The 20,974-nt window shown below is 41.1% G+C and overlaps 1 protein-coding gene across 7 annotated transcripts in view; it reads left to right on the forward strand.

Annotated features, from left to right (window-relative positions):
- The window catches only part of LOC131184888 (uncharacterized), a 119,524-nt gene that overhangs the window by 56,343 nt on the left and 42,207 nt on the right, over window positions 1-20,974 (forward strand). For 2 of the 7 annotated variants that reach the window (XM_058156746.1, XM_058156758.1), the window contains exons 2-3: window positions 10,168-10,260; window positions 10,370-10,549. The exons of the other annotated variants lie outside the window; for them this stretch is intronic. The gene's annotated coding sequence lies outside the window, so the exon portion shown is untranslated. The remainder of the gene's footprint in view (window positions 1-10,167; window positions 10,261-10,369; window positions 10,550-20,974) is intronic. 7 annotated transcript variants of the gene reach the window in all.

Below are 20,974 nucleotides of genomic sequence, written 5' to 3' on the forward strand. Positions count from 1 at the left end.
AGGTTGCCAGCTTTGATACTGTTGATTATACCATGCCTCTTTTCTTAACCTTCCTCCATGAATATGACACATATATCAGAAATTGTCTTAAATTAACTTGCCAGCTATATATTCAGCAGCTTCTTTGCTCATGTACTGAAGGCAAAGTGAAGATTCAAAACTGTTGGAAACAATATTGTACAACTATCATCTGTGTCTTAGTCATCTTTGTTTAGTGTTTGCTGATACCATTGGCCTTTCAGGGCTTTTATGATCACTTCAGATCACTTCACTTTATGGACTTTGTAAATGGTTTCCTGAAAAAATAATCAGCTAAGGGTCAGTATGTATCTGCTAAGATAGCACATGTATGTATTTTTGGGAGCTAATTAAAATATATAAGTAAATAATATTTGGGGAAAATGTTGAGTCCCAAATTAAGTTGCTTCTCTTGACTTTTTAAATGTTTTCCTCAATGCATTTAAATTGCAAGTAGAAAAGGTAATGAAATGCTATATAGTAGCAATATAAATATACAAGTAGTCCTCAGCTTATGACCACAATTAAGCCCAAAATTTCAGTTACTAAGCAAGACAGTTGTTAAGTGAAGCACTGTAATCATTAAGCAAATCTAGATTTCCCCATTGATTTTGCTTGTTGGAAGCCAGCTGAGAAGGTTACCAATGGTGATCACATGATCCTGGGACAGTGCAAATGTCATAAATACATGCAGGTTGCCAAGTGTCCGAATTTTGATCCTATGACATGTGGATGCTTGGTCATGAGCGTGAAAACTGGCATAACCTTTTTCAGTGCCACTGTAATTTCAAAAGGTCACTAAATGAATAGTTGTAAGTCAAGGACTATCTGTATAGATCATTTTTATATTCTTATTTTGGACTGAAACTCAATGTAGTAAACTGATTGTCACTGGTTATTGCTGTTCTATATTCAAGTCAGGTTTGATATTTACACTGACAAATATTCTTTAGACACAATTGGTTAGTTAATTCATGTTCTGTTTTGTTTGTGCTTTTAATAGATAAAGAAATAATAGATAGAGAAAAATTCCATGGTTGTCATTGGGAACATTTGACATTACAAAATAAAGGTGATAGTGAAGAACTGGCTGCAAAAATGTTCAAATTAAATTACATCGTATTTGGTAAAAATTAGAATAAATTTATCCTCTGAAATTCCAGTAATGAATTGACAATTCAAGTCAGGTTTGATATTTACACTGACAAATATTCTTTAGACACAATTGGTTAGTTAATTCATGTTCTGTTTTGTTTGTGCTTTTAATAGATAAAGAAATAATAGATAGAGAAAAATTCCATGGTTGTCATTGGGAACATTTGACATTACAAAATAAAGGTGATAGTGAAGAACTGGCTGCAAAAATGTTCAAATTAAATTACATCGTATTTGGTAAAAATTAGAATAAATTTATCCTCTGAAATTCCAGTAATGAATTGACAATTCAAGTCAGTTATCTTTATTCAGTACCTATATACTGCCTTTGTATTGATTGTCAGTAACGCTTCCACCATCCCATAATTATAGAAAGACATTGCCTCTGGATATCAACATAGTCTGTCTCTAGATGGAAAGGTTCCAGTCCAACTATTGTCCAAAGCAACATATTTTGATAGCCCTGAGCAGCAGGCTACTAGATAAATGCTGAGAGTACTTGCAATGCATTATTATTCTGTTATTACCATTTTAGATTTTTTATAGAGCACATTTGTTTAGTAGTTTGGAATTGTACTGTATTTCGATAATATGCTGTTGGTCCGCCAAATGATGTCCATGCGTGCAAAAATGCCTGGCTATATCCCCCTTGCCTCCCATCCAGACTCAATGCCCCCACTGACCTGAAATAATTGATTTCAGGTTTTTTGTTTAAAACAGTTTTATACTCATGTGTGTGATTTGTATCCTATTTTATTCTGCCCAGAGGGCACTGAATATGTATAAAGGTACTTCTAATCAATGTTAGAAATGTGGAAAATACGAAGGGTCATTTTACCATGCATGGTGGTCTTGCGGAAAAGCAAAATAATATTGGATACAAATACCAATAATAATTCAAAATTTTTTGAAGATTAATATTAAGATGAAACCAGAAGTTTTTTTTTAACTGGGATTCATGGTTAATCAATTAGAAAAGACCTGTGGATTTGTACATGGCAACTGCAACAAATTATAAGTACAAAGATGGAAAAATACTGAAATACCCACAATAGAGAATTGTGAAGATGATAGAATTTGCAGAAATGGCAAAATTGACACGTATGGTCAGGGATAAGATAACAAGTACTTTTACAACTGGAAACCTCTTATGGACTTTTTGCAGAAAATGAAAAAAATGAACAAGTAGTTCCGGATTTTCTGTTTAAAAAGAGTTGAATATGGAAATTATGATATAACTTTAAAGAGAGAGAACAGGTAATAAGTTTATAATTGCTATAAAGGTCATAAGTTGTTTTTTTAAAAAAATTATTTTGTTTTCACACTTTCTGTTTCTTTTCTTTAATGTTACCTTATATCGTTTGGGTTTATCTTTTACTTCTGTGAAAATCTTTATACAAGTTATTTTTAAAAGAAAAGAAAAATTTGAAGTTTTGGCAGAAAAAAAGCATTCTTCCTCTAATAGAATAGAATAGAATAGAATAGAATTTTATTGGCCAAGTGTGATTGGACACACAAGGAATTTGTCTTGGTGCATATGCTCTCAGTGTACATAAAAGAAAAGATACGTTCATCAAGGTACAACATTTACAACATGTACAATGTACACCAATATTCTCCTGTGCTGAAGGCAACTGCATTTACTCTTTGTTCTTGCACTTGGTTATGAGCTGTGGTTCCATGAAATGTTTACAACAGAACCAGCAATGATCCAAATATCCTATTTTGAAGTTAATGATAAACCTCCACCAGCAGGAAAACGTTCTCAGCAGGATTTAGGTACTCTGGGGTATCCTAAAATTGATTTTTCATGATATATCTCTGGAAGTTGACAAACATTTTTTCCTGCCTAAAACATTGGAGATGCCTGCTCATTTACATATGTTCTACTTCTACTTATGTTTCAGTGTATGGCAGAGATACCACATTAGGGGCTCTGATAGGTAAGATATGAAGCTATGTCTCCCCAGCAATAGCTAAGATCATTCTTCATTGTGAGCCTTTAGCTGTGACTTACTTCATAGAAAAAAGAGATTGGGGGAAAGAGAAAAGGTTGGATATAAATCTAACCTATTGATCAAACTTGTGCCCAAATTCTAAGTCTATGTAAATGAAGAAAAAATGTTATTTAGATCTATAAGAAAGAAAGCCTCTCCCTCTGGTTGTTGGAAATCTTCCCAAATTATTTCTAACTTTTAGAGACCCAAAAAAACCCCCTCAAAAACAAAAAAACAACCCCTTCCAGTGTACCCATTTTTATAATTCTGTGTTTACATTGGTACAGTAATCAGCTGAGGGCTAAACTTACTTGATCAGCTTTTACTCTAAAAATACCATAAAAGGCTGCATGTCTTTAGAAGTTAAGCCTGGGATTTTTTCCACCCACATTACTGCAGCATGATTCACTTGGCTGCAAGAATGGCTTCTCTACTCGAGTGGTTGTCCCATTCACCATCATTATAAGAATGTTTATTCTGGTTAATATGAATAATAAGCTAAAAGAGAAATAGAGGTTTTTATAGTATCTTAAAACTACTTCCATTAAATCTGGTTTAAAGCGATTACTTTCCACATCTATCCCATCTTCAGTTAAAAATCTACACTCTTGGCAACAATTTGTAAGCAAGACAAATAATTTAGTATCAATAACTTAAAATAGTGGAGACGACTTCCGGTGTCCGGTGGCAACGGACGTCTGGAAGGCTTCTCCTGCCTCCAGTGTCCGAATCCGGCCGCCGCCGAGGCCCTTAGGGGCCAGGTGTTCCGAAAAGGACACCTGCCGCACGGACGGCTCGCCAGGGGTCTCCCAGCCGATGTCAGGACTGGGGGGACCGATGCTGGCGCGTCCTAGGCTCGGCGGGGATCGGAGGCCACAGGCCGCGGCCATTACTTTGGTCGTCGCCTGGGCCGCTGTGCCCGGTGACACCGGGGCTTTGGATTTATAATTGCAGCAGCCTGGTGGTGAACAGGGAACGGAGAAGAATTGAGGAATGAAGAAGGAAGGAATATCGCAAACGTGAGTGGAGTACTCCGGAGTGCGGGGTTTTCTCCCTGCGACTGGAAGGAGTACGAATCACTTTGGAGAGAGGAGAACTTAAAATAACAAGATTACCGGTTTTGTGGAGCTCTGGAGAGAAGAGGTGATGGAGAAATTTAGGAGGGAGGGTTTGAGGCCCCTCCTCTGGGGAACAATGGTGGCGCCCAGCTTCCGCCTTCACTATGAGAATTTTGATGACATCACTTCCTTCGGCTTCCTGGTTGATTAACTGTACTCTGGACTCGTTGCTCCTGTGAGTGCCCCTGGTGGATCCGGAGGAAATTATAAGGATACTGTGCTTGCCTGAGGATTTTGAAAATTTTTTTAAATGGCAAAAGGTCAGAGACCAACTGCTGGAGAAATGGAGAGAATTCTGGAAAAGTTATCTAATATGGACAAGAAACTGATGAAATAAGAGCAGAAATTGTGACTATCCAAAAGGATTTAAAGGATACTCAACAAGTCTCAGCAGAAAATAAGCAGAAAGTGGAAGGTCTGGAGGGTGAGATGCGGCAGTGCAGAAAAGAGGGAGACGACAAGCAATGCTGTGCTTGGACTACAGATGGATAAAATGTCTTATTTCCTTAGGTTTCAAAATTTGGAAGAAGTGGACCAAGAAGACTTGAGAGATGTTGTGACTAAACTGTTGGGAGAATTTCTTGGGAGAGGTGTTGATTTTATGAATTGGGATGTGGATCGAGTTTATAGAGTTAATTCACAATATGCACGCACGCATGCAGTTCCTAGAGAGGTTCATGTCAAATTTGTGAAAAGAGAGACGAGAGATGAAATTCTTAGAAAACATAGGAGTGGGGCACTGACTTATAGGGGCAGGGAGATAGCCATTCTGAGGCAGATTCCCAGACAGGTACGTGAAATGAGAAAGAAATATTACTTTTATCAAGCAAATTGTACCAGAAGGAGTGGGCTTCAGATGGCTGATGCCAGAGGGATTGATGATTTTCCGGGAGGGCATTACGAAAAAATTAGTACAATTATGGAGGCTGCGGCCTACGTGGAGGAACACAAAGCCCTCCTGGATTTAGATGACCCAGGAATTGAAGAAGGGAGGTTATAGACCATGGGCGGAGGCGGCTGCCGCTGTTGCGGCCCTGGAGTTGGGTCAGGCTGAACCCAGAGTTCTGAGATCCAAAACTAGGAAGTGACAAAGATATTTGGTATTGTGTTGGTTTTCCTTATTTTCTTTCGTATGATATTCTGATCATTTTTGACCCTTCTTTATTGTGTATGTAAGATTGAAACTTAGCTACTTCGTTTCACCTGCTTGCCATATGGCTGTTGTATGTGTTTAAAATTTTGAGTAAAATTCTTATCATGTATAAGAAAAATGAAAATTTACCATACCTGATATGTATTTGCATAAATCTTTTTTGACCAATAAAAACTTTTTTTATAAAAAAAATAACTTAAAATAGTAAAAAGGTTTCCCCCTTAGAATTGTTTTGTTACTATATTCAGAATTTTATTTTTATGTTGCTTCAGAAAACATTTTATTGAGCAAAGTAATATCTCAAAAAGAAAATGCAATTATTCTATTTAGGTATTATTTCCAAAAACCTTTAAACTTCATCTCACAATTGAATAGTAGCTACAGAAGAGTGCTTATTTGCCAGACACTTCTCTTCATTCTGACATACTAACTTGTAGCGTAGTTAACATGTAATACCAAAGTTGATGGCTCTGAAGCTCTGGTTTCAATCCTCCTTACCCATCATTGGGGGAATGAAAAAGACATCAGTATCTTTGATCAGTTACATTTAAATTGGCCTTCAGTTTTCTCATTGGTTGAATTGCTACATCTTCCAGATTCATTTTTTAAAATGGAGGAGGAATTGCAATGTTCCTGAAGGATATAAATCAGATGATGGGAAACTGCATAGCTCCCATTCGGGTCTAGGACTTTCCGCCTCAAACTTTTGGTGGTGCTTGTTTCTCTACCAGGGTTTCGCCTCCATGTTGCACTCCGTAGTCTGCACTGGCTTCCTGTGGTTTTTCGGGTGCGCTTCAAGATTTTGGTTACCACCTTTAAAGCGCTCCATGGCTTAGGACCCGGGTACTTACGGGACCGCCTGCTGTTACCCTTTGCCTCCCACCAACCCGTACGCTCTCATAGAGAGGGTCTCCTCAGGGTGCCGTCCGCCAAACAGTGTCGGCTGGCGGCCCCCAGGAGTAGGGCCTTCTCTGTGGGGGCAGTGACGCTCTGGAATGAACTCCCCCCTGGCCTACGTCAAGTGCCTGATCTTCGGACCTTCCGTCGTGAGCTTAAAACACACCTATTTATTCAAGCGGGACTGGCATAATAGTGTAGAATTTTAAATTTGGGGTTTATTAATATTTTAAAATTTTAAAATCTAAATTTTAATTTATCAGCCTTTATAATTTGCTATGTTTTAAATGTTGTTTTAATTGTATATATTTTGTTTTATCGTTGGCTGTACACCACCCTGAGTCCTTCGGGAGAAGGGCGGTATAAAAATTAAATAAATAAATAAATAAATAAATAAATAAATAAATAAATAAATAAATAAATAAATAAATAAATAAATAAATAAATAAATGTTATTATGGCTCAGCACTTTGGGTCACGGCCCCTCTGCAGGGGCTTGAGGGCTTTGGGAGTAAAGCGGAGGCTGCAGTTCAGAAGGAGGATCTGTCAGTTTGGAGCCTCTCGAGGTGACCAAGAGCAGCAGTGGGGTGGAGGGATCCAGCCACAAAAGACCGGGGTGGGGAGTGGGGAGTGTGCTGTAGAGGAAAATTCCCAGAAAAGGGAAGGAGTTTACTAGGACCAGGCTAAACAGCCTCAGGTGCTTGTTAGGAGACAGGCAGAGGTAGTGGTGGAAGCTCCCCTATGTAGAGAATGAGAGAATTTAAAAAGAAAATAGTAATGAAGGGAATAGTAATAAACTTGTTATTATATTGTATAATATATGTTATGCTGCTATAAAAGTATTTTCCTTTTAAGCATTTATTTGTTAAGCATTTATAACACATGTACCTATGTTGGTTACCACCTTTAAAGCGCTGCATGGCATAGGACCGGGCTATTTATGGGACCGCCTGCTGCCACCGATAGCCTCCCACTGACCTGTGCGCTCACACAGGGAGGGTCTCCTCAGGGTGCCGTCAGCCAAACAATGTCGGTTGGCGACCCCCAGGGGGAGAGCCTTCTCTGTGGGAGCACCTACCCTCTGGAATGAGCTTCCTCTGGGGTTACGATTACTCCCCGACCTCCGGACCTTCCACCGTGAACTCAAGACCTTTCTGTTTCACCGCGCAGGGCTGGCCTAATACACTACGATATTTAATTGGGTTTTTTTAATTATTTTTCTATTATAGTTTTTAAATGGGGTTAGCCAAATTGAATAAGATTTTTAAAATGTTTTTAATTCTATTTATAAAATTGCTCTTATGTTGGCTGTAAACCGCCCTGAGTCCTTTGGGAGAAGGGCGGTATAAAAATTAAATAAAAAAAAATAAAAATAAAACATACGTTTGAAATCAATTGTATCTTTCTTGCATTAAGATCTAAATCTATGTAAAATATACTCCCTCTGAACTGCAGCCCCCGCTCTACTCCCAAAGCCCTCGAGCCCCTGCACCGATTGGCTGGCTTCGAACTGTCCTGTGCATCCAAAAGCCCGACGTGTACTGTACTGCGACAAATGGGCCACGGCGAAGGGACTGGGACAAAGGGACCATGGCCCAAAGTGCTGAGCCATAATAACACGGAGGGGAAACCCTGGTAGAGAAACAGGCACCGCCAAAAGTTCGAGGCGAAAAGTCCCATTCCACTCCCATTCTACCAGAGATATTTTGATCTGAAATTTATGTCATCCTTGTGTGTAACTGTGATGTGGTGAGGTTTCTGACAACAAAGGCAAGCAAAAATGCTTAATTTCACAAGTGAATGGGTGGCACCTTCTTCAGAAGAAACAAGTAACAATAACGATGTAGTATTTTCCCTGGAGTTGATGGGTGGATAGTTTTCCATTGATGAGAATTTCTGCCTTCTGATTTCTCTTTTCTTTCTAGTAACTTCCTTAATGCTTCTTTTGGTATTTCGTGGGCATTCTCTTGCATAATGGCCTGCCTATGATTTTTTTTAATAGAATAGAATAGAATAGAATAGAATAGAATAGAATAGAATAGAATAGAATAGAATAGAATAGAATTTTTTATTGGCCAAGTGTGATTGGACACACAAGGAATTTGTCTTGGTGCATATGCTCTCAGTGTACATAAAAGAAAAGATACCTTCATCAGGGTACAACATTTACAACACAAATGATGGTCAATATATCAATATAAATCATAAGGATTGCCAGCAACAGAGTTACAGTCATACAGTCATAAGTGGAAAGAGATTGGTGATGGGAAGGATGAGAAGATTAATAGTAGTGCAGAGTTAGTAAATAGTTTGACAGTGTTGAGGGAGTTATTTGTTTAGCAGAGTGATGGCCTTCGGGAAAAAACTGTTCTTTTGTCTAGTTGTTCTGGTGTGCAGTGCTCTATAGCGTCGTTTTGAGGATAGTAGTTGAAACAGTTTATGTCCTGGATGTGAGGGATCTGTAAATATTTTCACGGCCCTCTTCTTGATTCATGCAGTATACAGGTCCTCAATGAAAGGCAGGTTGGTAGCAATTATTTTTTCTGCAGTTCTAATTAAGTTTTACTCTTCACTTCTTAAGTATGGACATGTGGAGATAAAGAACTAAGATGGTAGTGGAGCACTCACCGTCTGTTCGTTTTCACAGTTCCCCATAGAGCAGCTTGAGGGACAGCTGGTCATCTCAGCAAGGTATCAGCTGGCGCTTACATGAGAAAGTTAAGGAAGGCAAACCTGGGCAGGAGTCCCCATGTTGGGAAATACCTAGTTTGTGCACAGCATATTTAGATTCTAAACTTATCTTGTAAATAATGGATCAGATTAAATCTCTGTTCAAAATTAGCACAATGAATGAAGAAACGATTACAGAGTCTATTCATGCAGTCACAATATGCACCTTTCTTTCCATACTTGTTTATGATAATATATTTTTATACTGCTTTTAAGTACCTATTTTTACTATTTTGTGGTTGCTTTACAGGAAATACTTGTGCTTCAAACCAAAACTTTGCAAAACTTAATTGCTTCTCTTGTATATTTTTGTAGTACTGTGTCCATTATAAAAATAAAAACTTATTCTGGAATAATAAAGTTGCTTTAAAAGCTTGAGCTGATGATGCTTTTGCCTTTGAGTCAGTTTTTGATTCCCAGTGATTGCCTGGACTTTTTTGGTAAGATTTTTTGGAAGTAGTTTGACATTGCTTCCTTCCTAGGGCTGAGAAGGTAATCCAGCTGAGTTTGTATCTTATAATAATAATAACAACAGAGTTGGAAGGGACCTTGGAGGCCTTCTAGTCCAACCCCCTGCCCAGGCAGGAAACCCTACACCATCTCAGACAGATGGTTATCCAACATTTTCTTAAAAATTTCCAGTGTTGGAGCATTCACAACTTCTGCAGGCAAGTCGTTCCACTTATTAATTGTTCTAACTGTCAGGAAATTTCTCCTTAGTTCTAAGTTGCTTCTTTCCTTGATCAGTTTCCACCCTTTGCTTCTTGTTCTACCCTCAGGTGCTTTGGAGAACAGCCCGACTTCCTCTTCTTTGTGGCAACCCCTGAGATATTGGAACACTGCTATCATGTCTCCCCTACTCCTTCTTTTTATTAAACTAGACATACCCATTTCCTGCAACCGTTCTTCATATGTTCTAGCCTCCAGTCCTCTAATCATCTTTGTTGCTCTTCTCTGCACTCTTTCTAGAGTCTCAGCATCTTTTTTACATTGCGGCGACTAAAACTGAATGCAGTATTCCAAGTGTGGCATTACCAAGGCATTATAAAGTGGTACTAACACTTCACGTGATCTTGATTCTATCCCTCTGTTTATGCAGCCCAGAACTGTATTGGCTTTTTTGGCAGCTGCTGCACACTGCTGGCTCATATCTAAATGGTTGTCCACTAGGACTTCAAGATCCCTCTCACAGGTACTACTATTGAGCAAGATATCACTTATATTATGGTACCTGTGCATTTTGTTATTTTTGCCTAAATGTAGAACCTTACTTTTTTCACTGTTGAATTTCATTTTGTTAGATAACGCCCAATATTCAAGTCTGTCAAGATCCTTCTGTAACTTGAGCCTATCTTCTGGAGTGTTGGCTATTCCTGCCAGCTTGGTGTCATCTGCAAATTTGATGAGTTCCCCATCTATCCCCTTGTCCAAGTCATCGATGAAGATGTTGAAGAGTACTGGGCCTAAAACAGAGCCTTGAGGTATTCCACTGCATACTTCCCTCCATGTGGATGTAGTTCCATTGAGGACTACACGTTGAGTGCGGTTGGTTAGCCAGTTACGAATCCATCTGGTGGTGGTGCTGTCTAACCCATATTTTTCTACTTTATCTAGTAGTAGGTTATGGTCTACTTTATCAAATGCTTTACTGTGTATCTTTACTGTGTATCTGTGGAACTGGAACTCATGGCTTCCTGGTTTCTAATCTGTTGCCTTAACCATTATACCAAACTGACTCTTGATACATTATAAGATTCATTGCGCTATTCCAATGACTTGAGAAAAATTTATGGTTTATGTTAAAGATGGTCAAACCATTGATTAGCTGACTTGGAAAAAATTCGCTGCTGCTGAATTGGCAGCCTATTTTGAGGTTTTGGAATGCTGTTTGGATATGGTTTGCTTAAGAGGTGGCTTATTTTTGTGTTACAAGCTTACGATCAATAATTAGGATTCCAAGAACTATTTAATTTTGCAAGGCCATGGAGCCTTAAGACTTACTAAACTACTTGCACTAAAGACCTTCAGACTAAACAGCATCTTATAGCCAGCATCACTATGCAACTTATGGCAGAAGAAACTGCAGGTCAGTCTCCTGGGGTTTGCAATATTGTGACTGAAAAATAGCTTGAAGAAGTATTGCTGCTTTTGGACTCTGTAGGGTCAGATGGTTTCTGAAATAAAGGAGTTTGAAAGTTGGCAACTTACAATTTTACCATTCAGTGGGAAGGAAAGTTGCAAACTTTGTTTGCATGCTCAAGCCTTTTCCACGAGCCCAAATAATTTTTAGAGCTTAATAGTGTGTATTTTTAACCCAAACATTTCTAATAATACTTTGTTTCTAATAAGTGAATACTCTTCTTATATTTGTGGTTTACAGGAAATAGTTGTATGTGAAATGGCAAAACTACACTGTGACATGCATCATGGCAGTCTAAGGGTGGGGGTTGATTGCTGCTGGATAGAGGACAAATGAGGGGAAGCTACAGCAGCCCAGATCTCTGTAGTGAAAATAAATTTAGAGATAGGTTCACAAATAGTGTTTTGGTTACCTTGTGTTCTGCAGTTGTGGTTCATATATTTCAACTACAGTACATACATGGAGGCTTAATTTTTAAAAATCTGTTTTCACAAAGTTTTTAGCTTTTTCATTTTTCATGAGATGAACATGTTACAACAGATAAATATCTCAAATCAGCAAATATTTTTGCAATATCTTAAAGGAAACATGTATAAATGTTTTGGGAGAAGAATCCCACTGCATCAGATGCTTGAAGATCATCACATAGTGTGTGATCCTTCAAGCATCTACAATACACAGGATTGTGAGCACCAAAATTAGATGGAAAAGAAGTTTAGAAGGTAGTTCTACAGAGGAATTATTGAGTCTGTCATCTGCACCTCTATAACTGTCTGGTTTGGTTCTGCAACCCAACAAGACAGATACAGACTTCAGAGGATAATTAGAACTGCAGAAAAAACAATTGCTACCAACCTGCCTTTCATTGAGGACCTGTATACTGCATGAGTCAAAAAGAGCGCTATGAAAATATTTACAGATCCCTCACATCCTGGACATAAACTGTTTCAACTCCTACCCTGAAAATGATGCTATAGAGCACTGCACACCAGAACAACTAGACACAAGAACAGTTTTTTCCAGAACGCCATCACTCTGCTAAACAAATAATTCCCTCAACACTGTCAAACTAAGTCTGCATTACTATTAATCTTCTCATCATTCCCATCACCCATCTCCTTCCACTAATGACTGTATGACTGTAACTTTGTTGCTTGTATCCTTACAATTTATATTGACTGTTTCCTAATATGATTTGATTGCTTATTTGTACCCTATGACTATCATTAAGTGTTGTACCTTATGATTCTTGATGAACGTATCTTTTCTTTTATATACACCGAGAGCATATGCACCAAGACAAATTCCTTGTGTGTCCAATCACACTTGGCCAATAAAAAATTCTATTCTATTCTATTCTATTCTATTCTATTCTATTCTATTCTATTCTATTCTATTCTATTCTATGGGAGAATCTAAGATTGATAGTGGTAAGAAGGTCAGAGGGTAAAATCTGGTTTCAGAGCTCTGCTCCAGTGTGAGCTTCATTGGGTGATATTGGGCCAGATACTATTTGCAGCCTAACATATTTCCACAGGATTGATGTGGAAATTGATTTAATTGATGTTAAATGGCAATAGAGTAATTGTCTGCTGAGATGCTGTCACACTACTCTGCTTCTTCCTGGTGCTCATATTAAGAATTGAAATTCCTTATGTATCCATGTGATTGCAAAACTGAAGCTGCAGATGGAACAGAAAGAAACAGAGAAGGAGAGGAAGAGAAGGAATGAAGGCAGAACTCTCTGGATTCCTGAAGCATCAAATACCATCTCCTAAGAAAAGGAAAACACCCTGCAATTACAGGCTCCTCATTTAGTCTCAATAGACAGAAACATAATAGCCAAATAGAACAGCTGGGGCAGCAACTGTACCAGATTAGAGCACTGTATTCACTTGTGTGCTACAGATGTAAAGATATATTTTTTTAAAAAAAACATCTGATAGTACTTTTACAGAAGCTTTTTGGACCCTTTCATAACAAGCTCCAAATCTCAAGTGTTTCCATCAAATCATCAATGTTTCAGAACAATCTTTTCTTTTCCTTTCCTTCACAGTTTTTTCTCTGTCCCCTAACCACTCTGCAATTTTCTTGCAGAGGGGTATCATTTTTCCATTGGCAAGAAATCTTGCCCCACTCCATCTGACTGTAGGGTCTTCAGCTTTGCATCTGGAATGGCTTTTTTTCGTAATAATGGTTCACATTTTATTATTCTTCTCTTTGCTTTTTTCAATATGAGTAAAAAGGAGGAAACATAGTTCACTTTATTCTGCTTTGGTAAAAGTGAGGCTAAGTGGATTTTTTTGCTCTGATACTCATGATGACCCTGGAGAGTGAGACACTGATTTAATTAGTTTTTGCACTGTTAGTCAGTTGGCGGTGGTTACGCCAACTGGCTGATAATGTTCCTTGTATGGTGGCCTGCACTGATTGGCTGATGGGGTTCCTTTATGCTCTTAGCATCCTAATGTCTACAGAAGTTAAAGACAGATTAGAAACAGTTATGTTGCAGAGACTTTCATAGTGTACTGAAACCTCTCTTAAACTTAACTGTACATTGATTTTAAAAAAGCATTTGTGGAAATGTATTAATGATTCTTCCCTAAATGTGTGTCATGGCCATATTGTGGATCTTGCTTTGGGAGTTGGAAAGCTAAGCTGATGAACTGTTTGGTCAGTTTCTCCTTAAGAAAAAATGCACAAAAAATGTTTTTCTCAAAAACTTTAGGGAATGTGAGTTTACAGACCCTAGGACTTTGTCCACTTCCTCAGTTCCAACTGGATCAAACCTTTCCCAGATAATAAGGCAAGACTATATCCAGGCCACTTCTATAGGACCCGTATTAAAGCTAGAATCCAGTTTGAAATGAATCTGAGCAATTTTGTCCATCACATGCTCTGCAAATTCTCCTTTATGGCCTTGAAAGTAAACCACCTCTTTTTCCAGGAGGGACATGTCACTCTAAACAAGGCCCGTAAAATATCTGTCTGTGGATACATGAGTTAGGTTGCTCCCAGAGTGGAGGAAGATGGTTCTAGATCTGTCTTGAGATACATGGCAGTTGGCAAAATCAGTAAGCCTCATTGCTACAATTAATTTAGAAACAGAAGTTCTTGAAGGTTGGCAGCAATTAGAATTATCCAAACTAGAAATACTAATTAATGTCATTGAGTTACAGCTTTAAGCTGGGTGATTGTTCTGCCCCTGGAAATTCTTCAATAAATAATCTTTCTAAAGTAGTTCAGGAGAAAAGGGGCGTTGGTACTTACCTGAGACGCACCTTCTAGTTCAGTGGAGACAGCAGTCAGAGTGGGTGGAGCTCCTCTGTTCAGATTGGATAACTGAGTCTGTTGAAGCTGAAAGTCCCGCCCCTTGCTGCTGGGAACCCCAGATTTTGATGAAGGTGAGAAAAACCAGACTCAATGCGTCGTGGAAAATAGAGAAACAAATTTTATTATCCAAAACAAACAAACAAAAGAGGATCCAGACCGAAATAGGGAGGGGCTGTCTGCTGTCTCCACTGAACTAGAAGGTGCGTCTCAGGTAAGTACCAATGCCCCTTCTCCGTTATGGTGGAGACAGCAGTCAGAATGGGACATACCAAAGCCTAGTGTCCCTAACTACGGGAGGGATCGGTCTGGACAGATTCAACCTCAGATACAAGTACCTGCTGCAGCACCCTACGGCCAAAGGCAGCTTCAGCCGAAGCATACTTGTCCACTCTGTAGTGTCTAATAAACGGAGAGGGCGACGACCAGGTGGCTGCCCTGCATATCTCTGGCAAGGATGCCTGAGTAGACCAGGCCGCTGAGGTAGCTGCACTGCGAGTGGAATGCGCTGTTAAACGCGGGGGCCTAGGCAGGGATCTCATCTCGTAAGCCTTAGCTATCGTATGCCTAATCCATCTGCCTATAGTGGACGATGTCACCTTACGCCCTAAAGAAACAGGAAGGAAAGACACAAACAAGGACTCTGTTCTCCTTAACTCTGCTGTTCTCTTAATGTAAATTCTCAAAGCTCTTCGAACATCTAAAGTATGCCAACGGCGCTCTAACCCGTGAACTGGGTGAGGGCAAAAATTAGGCAAATTAAGTTCCTGCATGCGATGGAAAACTGAATTTACTTTAGGAATGAATGAAGGATCCAAACGGAGCACTACTCGATCCGGATGGAAAACACAAAGATCACTGCGGACAGAGAGGGCAGCTAATTCTGAAATCCTTCTGGCAGAGGTGATAGCCACCAAAAAGGCAACCTTACAAGTTAATAGCCTCAGAGAGGTAGACCTCAATGGCTCATAAGGAGGCCCTGTTAGGGAATTTAGGACCAGCGAAAGATCCCAAGTGGGATATCTGTGGACCACGGGAGGACATAAAATTTTGGCCCTTTGAAAACCTCCTGATAGAAGGATGTTGAGACAAGGAAGTCAGTGGATCACAGGATAAAACCGTGGAAATAGCTGCTACCTGTCTACGAAGTGTGTTGGGAGCTAACCCCTTGTCTAACCCTTCCTGCAAAAATTCCAATATATGCAAAATGGAAACCCGGAGTGGAGAAACCCCCGCCCTTTGACACCAGGAACAAAAAGCCCGCCAAGAGGCTGAGTAAATGCGCTCAGTGGAAGGCCTCCGGGACGCTAACATAGTCCGGATAAGCCTGGCAGACATATTGTCTCTTCTCATGGCGCCCCGCTCAAGCGCCAGGCGGTCAACTGGAGCCATAGAGGATCTGGATGAACCAGAGCCCCTTGAGATAACGACACTCTGCTGGGAGGAATCCTCCAGGGGGGAGCCACTGACAGCGACTTGAGATCTGCGAACCAAGACCTCCGAGGCCAGTGAGGGGCGATTAAGATGACCTCTGCCTGTTCCTCCAGAATCCGACGGACCACTCTCGGGATGATTGAGAGAGGCGGGAACGCGTAGAGTAACCCCTCTGGCCATGGACTGCGAAGAGCATCGACTCCCTCTGCTAGATGATCTGGAAACCTGGCAAAGAAACGAGGAAGCTGCGTGTTCTGCCGTGTTGCGAACATGTCCACCACTGGAGTGCCAAATCGACGTGAGAGGTCGTTGAACAGATCTGGATGCAGACGCCACTCCGCCTGGTCGATGACTTGACGACTGAGCCAGTCTGCCTGAATATTGGACACCCCTGAGATGTGTTCTGCAGTCAAGGACAGAAGATTCCGTTCTGCCCACAGGAATAGGGTCCTTGCTTCCTTCATCAAGGACTTGGATCTGGTGCCCCCTTGTCGGTTGACATGAGCCTTGGCTGTGATATTGTCCGTGAGCACCAGTACATGCTTGCCTGATAGATGGTTCTGGAAAAAACAAAGAGCTAGATAAATAGCCCATAGCTCTAGCCGGTTGATAGGAAAACGGCGTTCAGTGATGGACCAGCTCCCTTGAGCCAGCAGCGATTTGAGGTGTGCACCCCAACCGAAAAGACTGGCATCCGTAGTTACCACCAAACGATGAGGCTCGTGCAAAGGAGATCCCTTGAAATCGCCGATGACAACCACCAGAAGAAGGACTTGCGAACCTCCTTGGGCAGTAGGACTTTGAAGTGGAATTGCCTGTGCCCGCTCTTTGGAATGGCAACAGGAACCACTGGAGGTCTCTAGTATGAAATCTCGCCCATGGAACGATGGAAATGGTTGAAATCATCTTTCCCAGGAGTTGGGATAATGACAGCAAGGAAACTCTGCTTTCCTTTATTAAAGAACCAGCTAAAGATCTTAAACTACTCTGTCTCTCCTGAGATAAAGAGACTCTACCTAATATGGAATCAATATTTGCTCCTAAGTGAAGTAAACAGGTTGAGGGGGTCAAATGACTTTTCTCTATATTAATAGAGAAGCCATGTAAAGAAAGAGTCTGAACTACAATCTGTAAATCCGTTCTGGCCATTGACTCTGACGATGATAAAATTAAAATATCATCCAAATAACAATAAAGTCGAATAGGTATGGACCTAAGATGAGCTGCCATAGCAGCCAAGATCTTGGTGAAAACCCTCGGGCAGAAGACAACCCAAAGGGCAGTGCCCTATATTGATAGTGAACCCCCTTATAACAAAACCGGAGAAACTTCCTATGATCCGGGAAAATAGGGATATGAAGATAAGCTTCAGTGAGGTCTATGGAAGTGAGGAAGTCGCCCTTCCGAACGCCATCTAGAATCGAACGAAGAGAGTGCATTTTAAACTTATGATAAACAATAAAACGATTTAGTCTCTTGAGGTCTAAAATGGGCCTCCAGCCCCCCGAAGATTTGGGAACTAGGAACAAAAGAGAATAAAACCCATGTCCCCTTTGCCTTACGGGAACTGGTTGAATAGCCCTAATCTCCATTAAATGCTTAACTGCTGCCGCCATATGGACCCGTTTATCCCTGTTCCTAGATACCGGACAGCGAATGAAAAAATCTTTTGGAAAGGAAACAAATTCCAGAGACAAACCGTATCGAATTGTATTCTTAACCCAATTATCAGAAGTAGTGAACTCCCATTGATCCGCAAAATGGGCTAACCTGCCCCCTATGGGAGGACTAGCAATGCACCTATCGATGACGCCGGAATGGACGACTTCCTCCTCCACGAAAGGGCCGCTTGGAAGGAAAGGGCCTACCCCGTGAAACTCTATCATGACCTCCTCTTTGTCTAGGAGCCCAGGACCCCTGGAACTTGGAAGAACCAGCCCCCCATTCAGAACCTCGAAAGGAAGATTGACGAGGAAAGGAGTAAATCTGGCTTCCCCTCTGCGATAGACTGAAGGTAATATCTTTCTTTTGTCTTTAGTCTCGACCAATAGAGGGTCCAACGCAGCACCAAAAAGTAGCTCCCCTGCGAAGGGAGCCGATGCCAGCCTCCATTTGTGGCGGGCATCCGCCTGCCAATGTCTAAGCCAGAGTAAGCGTCGAGCCGTCAAAGCTGAAGCCATGGATTTGGAAACAAAACGTATGGCATGTAAAGTGGCATCCGCCAAAAATTGAACAGCTGCAATTATCTTATTCAGGTCCTGGTGGATACGAGTATCCTCTGCTGGAAGTTTATCCTGTAATTGTCTGAGCCACAACAAGGTGGACCTATTAAAGAAAGATGCTGAAGAAGCCGACCGGATTGCCCAAGCTGCACCTAGATGAGCTCTCTGCAGGACTTGCTCCACCCGTCTATCCTCTGGACGAAGGTTCTCTTCAGGCTGGCCCGGAATGGATGAGGAAGATGCCAGAGCTGCAACTGGACCATCTACAGTGGGTGTCTGTAGAGCTGAAGCTAATTTGGGGTCCACATTGAAGAAACGTTTGTCTGCTGAGGAAGGAACCGTAGAAGAACCAGGGGCTGTCCACTGGCGTTTGATTACGTCCATGAAAAGTGGGGGTGCTGAAATAGAATCCGGAACTCGGTCAGGTTCAGAAAAAAGAATGTCAGATGCACCCTTGGAGGATGATGCCACAGGTTGATCCGAGGAAGAACTCAATTGAGCCACATTCTTTGCCTTGAAAAGCAAGGACTTAAAAAGACTAGGAGGAAAAAGACCAGTAAATGCCGGCTGGTCAGGTAATAACCCTTCATCTTCAGACAGGTCAGGGTCTCCTTTCTAATCCCTCCAAAAGAGAGGGATGGCTAGTTACTGAGTGGGTAGGCGAGACTGTACCCAGCTGTGACTGCATTTCCTCCTCTTCAGGATCCTCCTCCCTCACTGATAGCCTTGAATGGGACAAGGAAGCCCTCTCAGATATCTGCATGCCCGATAAAAGGGTCCTTTGAATCGTCTGTTCAATGATTGCCTGAATATGTGGCGAAACAGGCAAAAGAGGCTCTGCCCCCTGACCAACAACGTGGGTTGCAGTAGAAGGAACTATCTGAGAAAACTCCTCAGGAGACTCAATAACTGGTGCATCAACTGTATGAGAAACTGGAGGAAGGATCCCCCATAATGCGTCTGTAGGAATATCCACTGGGCAACATTGTAAGGAAGCTTGACCAGGAGAGGTAGAAATAATACCCTCTCGAATAAGAGACCCAGCAGAAGTACTGGGTTCTGGATTGGCCATTGAAGAAGAGGGTAAATTAGAGACTGCCCTACTACATATTCTCTGTATTGCTTCATCTCTTCTCTGCTCATCCCTCAGAGATGCTTTAGACGACTTACTGCGGCCTGAAGTAGGTGGGGCCTTGGTTTTCTGCTTGGAAACACGGCTGCACTTTGCAATAGGGGCCTTGGGAGACCCCTCCTGATGGACCTTGCTCCTCCGGCAATGGAGACCCCTGGCGTTTGTTGGATTTTGCCAAGGCCTTAGGCATGATGAAATATTAAGTTTCTAGACCTCAATAAGGCCAAAGAATCACTTCTCCTCTTTTTTTAAAAAAAATTCAAAATGGCGGCCGCCAATAGAGAGAGGGAGAAACTGACTATTAAAGTCCGAACTGGAGGAGAACTGCAGCTGAAATAATGAGAGCACAAAGCTCCACGCCCAAATTAGCCCCTAACTCCGCCTAATGTAAACTTCAGGACTAATCTTCTGAAGACTCACTCCAAATGTGCTCAAAATGGCCGCCGGAGTTTGGATAGGGGAGGGGCGGAGTGAGCACTAAGCTCTAAGCGTCTCCTTCCGCAGCTGCAATAAGCGATCCATTTAAACTGTTTTGGGCGGGAAAAATCAGATCGCGCGAAATAGGAGACGGAGGGCTGGGTAAATTGCAGGCTACCCTGTGGGAGCGGAAACCAAACTCCTCAGCGATCATAATTAAAGCCGGGCGGCAAACTAATCCAAACAATTTCTATACCGCCCAGCAAGCCCTCGGCAGTGCTAGAAGCTGCCCCAACGATACTGGGAGTGAATAACTCCACTCATCCAATCCCTGCTGGCTTCGGGGGCGCTAAAAACCCCACCAAAAATATCCTGGAACGCCTGCAGCTCAACAGGATTGAAGCAGAAGTAATAATCACTTCTGCAGCCAGCGGAGAAAAAATAAGAAAAATGTTACTCACAAGTATGTATCCTGCAAGTCAGGCAGGGAGAAATCCACAACGCAACCGTCCAGGCTGAACAACTGAGTCAAAATCTGGGGTTCCCAGCAGCAAGGGGCGGGACTTTCAGCTTCAACAGACTCAGTTATCCAATCTGAACAGAGGAGCTCCACCCACTCTGACTGCTGTCTCCACCATAACGGAGAAGCAAAGAGAAAAGCCATTTATTTTCCTTTTCCTAGTCTTCTGAAATGGACAACACTTTTAGTAAGCTCTCTTCAATTAAAAAAATGTATTTTCACATTTAATTTAAGAATAACATCTTGGGGATGGGCATTCAGATAGTGCTAGTACATTACAAACAATTGTCTTCTAGTTTGAAAGGGGCTAATTTTATTTGATTAGTAAAACAGAGGAGGATGGGAGTGAAATTTAACTTAAACTGTGATCAGGAAGAACGTTGCTTGGTTTCCAGACTGTAAGATGCATGTTTTCCCCATGTTTCAAAATTGGAATTTCTTTTTATGAAGAGTGTATTTTTCTGTGTGCTTAATTATAAAGGAAAAGGTAGGAGGACAGTTGATTAAATCCCTCTTTGGCCAAACTATTATTCCCCCTACTTTGTATAACAACAATGGTCAAGAAGCTGGAACCCTTCTGACCCTTTTAATTTGAGCAGTTTTCTCCAAGTATTACAATATGTATTACATTGACCCACTGAGAAAATTGAAAATGCCATAAAATGTTTTACATAAACAATAAGTCTTACTTGATTTATAACCTTACTGCAT

The sequence above is a fragment of the Ahaetulla prasina genome, chromosome 1, assembly GCF_028640845.1.
Source record: "Ahaetulla prasina isolate Xishuangbanna chromosome 1, ASM2864084v1, whole genome shotgun sequence".
NCBI lineage: Eukaryota > Metazoa > Chordata > Lepidosauria > Squamata > Colubridae > Ahaetulla > Ahaetulla prasina.